Source organism: Athene noctua, chromosome 25 (genome assembly GCF_965140245.1).
Source record: "Athene noctua chromosome 25, bAthNoc1.hap1.1, whole genome shotgun sequence".
In the NCBI taxonomy this organism is placed as follows: Eukaryota; Metazoa; Chordata; class Aves; order Strigiformes; family Strigidae; genus Athene; species Athene noctua.
The window spans coordinates 7,027,441-7,030,555 of record NC_134061.1 but is presented as its reverse complement, the minus strand read 5'-3'; the positions used below and the strand labels follow the sequence as shown (position 1 = coordinate 7,030,555).

Below are 3,115 nucleotides of genomic sequence, written 5' to 3'. Positions count from 1 at the left end.
TGTCCTCAGAGCAGCGTTAGTGTTGCAGCAGGGTCAAACCCTCCCAGCAGAAGCCCCCCTGTGTGCATCAATGAGCAACCTTCAGAGAGAGATGTGGGGAGCAAGAGAAAAGCGTGTGGCATGTCCTCTCGCACGGGAGCCCTTGGGCACACTCGGACAAGAACCTTGAGAGCGGTGCCCATTTCCTGACAACTTTGCCACAAGCCATCCCCCAGGAGTGGCCCCGGTGCACATCACCTGGCCGCACGGGATGCCACCAGCACTTGCGCCGAGTCTTCCGCCTGCGCTGACGTGTTTCTGTCCCGGAAATCCTTGGGGCTCTCATCCCGGCAGAAGCTTACAGAAGCCTTTGGATGGGCAAGCACGTGGCATAAGCCAGGAAATGAAAAGGCAGCCGTGCAGGAAGCCAGGACACAGCCCCTACCATTAGCTGGGATGGTTTGCATTTGGCATGAGCTTGTCAGAAAATTATTACTTGTGCAAAGGGTGCCTCTGGCCTGAGGCAGTGCAGGACTACTATAAAAGACAGCCCAGCGCTCTGCTCTCTCATCCGCTTCTCTCGCCTCCTGCTCCTTGGGAATCAGGTGAGTGTGAAGCCTCTTGTCCTCTCCTCCTCCTTCAAGATCAGGTCTTTCCTCGCTGGATGTCTCAGCTGATGGGGGTTGTCCTAGCCCAGGGCTGGGAGCTGCTTCTCGTGGGAGAGGGAAGGGGCGAGAAGGTCTCGTGCAGAGAGGGGCTGGGACTGCGCTGAGGTGGCTCCTGGGCTTTGAGCTGGGCAGCGTACGCTGGGCCAGGAGGTGCCTTGGCTCCTCTGCGGTTGGGTGCAGTGCGGCTTCTCACGTGCTCCCGTTTCCTGCTTCCCCCTGCCCTCTCTCCCAGGTGCACCTCCGGCCCCGAGACATGTCCTGCTGCAACCCGTGTGTGCCCTGCTGCCAGCCCTGCGGCCCGACCCCGCTGGCCAACAGCTGCAATGAGCCCTGTGTCAGGCAGTGCCAGGACTCCACCGTCGTCATCGAGCCCTCCCCCGTGGTGGTGACCCTGCCCGGCCCCATCCTCAGCTCCTTCCCACAGAACACCGTTGTGGGCTCCTCCACCTCCGCTGCCGTTGGCAGCATCCTCAGCTGTGACGGAGTGCCCATCAACTCTGGGGGCTTTGACCTCTCCTGCATTACCAGCCGCTACTGTGGCAGAAGGTGCCCCCCCTGCTAAAGGGGCTGGCAAATCCCAAGGGAGACACCTTGAGGTGCAGGGCTCAGCATCAGTCATGTCGATGCTCTTTTCAGGATAGCTGAACGTCTTTGAATTTCTCTCCCTTTTCTTTGCTTCAATGGCAGTAACATGTCTCCAAGACCAGCCTGTTGGGGATCACCTACCTCCTCTCCCTCTATGGGACAGGCAGATGGACATCATGCAAGAACTTCTCCACAGCCAACACCACCATCTCTTGATTTCCCCTGGGGCTCCCTGCACTGCTGTCCTCCCCTTGGAGTGACTTTGTTTCCCTCTTTTGACTCATTAAATTTATGCTGCATTCAAGCCTGACATCCGTGTCGTCCTTCCCATTGTAGACATTCCTCAAGCTGCCAAAGGGGAAGGGTCTTGCTCTGGGGGAAAAGGGGGTGAGGGCACCAGAAGACCCTTCTCCATTCACAGCAAACAGGAGGCTGGGACGTCCTGCAGTGGCTCCTCTTGTAGCCACCATCCCCTGGAGCTGAGAAAGTCACCCCTGGCTGCTCTGCTGCCAGTGACCATCAGGCTGTGCCTTGCTATGTCTGTGCCCACAAAAGCCCAGAAAGGCAGGAGGCCCTGAGGGCTCGGCAGCCCCATGACCTCCTGAGGAAGAGCGTTCCTCTTGCTATGCTTCAAGATGCAGTGGGATGGCAGGGGTGGGTCTGGGGATCCAGGAGATGCTTTACTTTGCAGAATATCAGGAGTGGTGATGCGGGGAACAGCCCTTGGGATGGCTCAGAGCTGCTGCTCCACTTTCCTCCCCCTCCAACACCCAGACTAGGGGCCATGGGCAGCACGCTTGGGCAGGAAAAACATCACCCATGCTGCTGACTTTGCTGAGTCTGGAAATTGGAGCTACACGTGTCGGAGCTGAGGGCAATCAGCACAGAAATGGAAACACTGCAATGGTGAATTTCTGAGGTAGATCAAATTGCTCTCATACAGAGCTTGTAGGGGAACGTGAAGATTAGCAAGCATGAGGGTACTGGGTGCAATTCCCAAGAGAGCTGCACAGAGCTCTTGACTGCTTCATTGGTGCCCCCAGAGAAACTGTGCTCAGGAATTAGCTGACACTGTGGGGGGATGTGGACTTCTCACATATAAACCTCATCCTTCTCTTGGCAGCCTCTGGAGTCTCAGATCCTATTTCCTGCCATCCAAATCCACATACTTGACAAAAGTGTACAGGCAGAAGCAGCATAGCCCTCTCCTTTGGGAACATCCCAGCATGAGGACAGACCTGAATTCCACCTCCAGGTGGGATCCAAATCTTATCATCCTTAGCCCGTCCAGGTGGAAAGGGGACTTCTCATATCTCTTCCAGTACCTCGCAGAGACCCTTGTCTACAGGTGCCTCACTCGCTTTGCCTCCTCCTCTTTCCCTCTGGCCCATCTCTCCCTCGAACACATCAGCCACCCACTGCAGAGCAGGTTTTTATCTTAAGGCAACTTCATCAGGCCAGCTTCCTCTCTGGTGTGCCAGCCTCAGCATCTGCAGGCGCAGGGCATCTGGCTCACCCCAGACACAGCCCTTTGCTGCCGTGGGAGCATGTCAGGGCAGCACCTCTCCCCGTGCTGAGCTGGAACTGGTCCCACACCTCCACAGCTGCCCTACAGCGATCACCAGGGACGGGCTGGGTCTTGTCTGACTCTGAGATTGTTTTGCCTTGTAAAGTGGGGAAGCCCTGCAGCTGCAGCAATAGGGATGGTCTCTAGCACATGCGAGAGTGAGTGTCTGCCAGTGTGTGTGTGAACAAGTGCCTGTCTGTGTGTGTCTGTGCGTGCGTTTGTGTACGCGGGAGCTTTTGCAGGTGAGCAAGTAAGTGTGTGTGGTGTCAGTGTGCAGGTGTGTGTATGTGTGTGGGCATCTGTGTGTGCAGACGAG

General features: G+C 56.8%; 1 pseudogene; it reads left to right on the top strand.

The window, feature by feature from the left end:
• Positions 1-451: 451 nt before the first annotated feature.
• On the top strand, positions 452-1,209 carry LOC141970385 (feather keratin Cos1-1/Cos1-3/Cos2-1-like; annotated as a pseudogene).
• Positions 1,210-3,115: the final 1,906 nt, after the last annotated feature.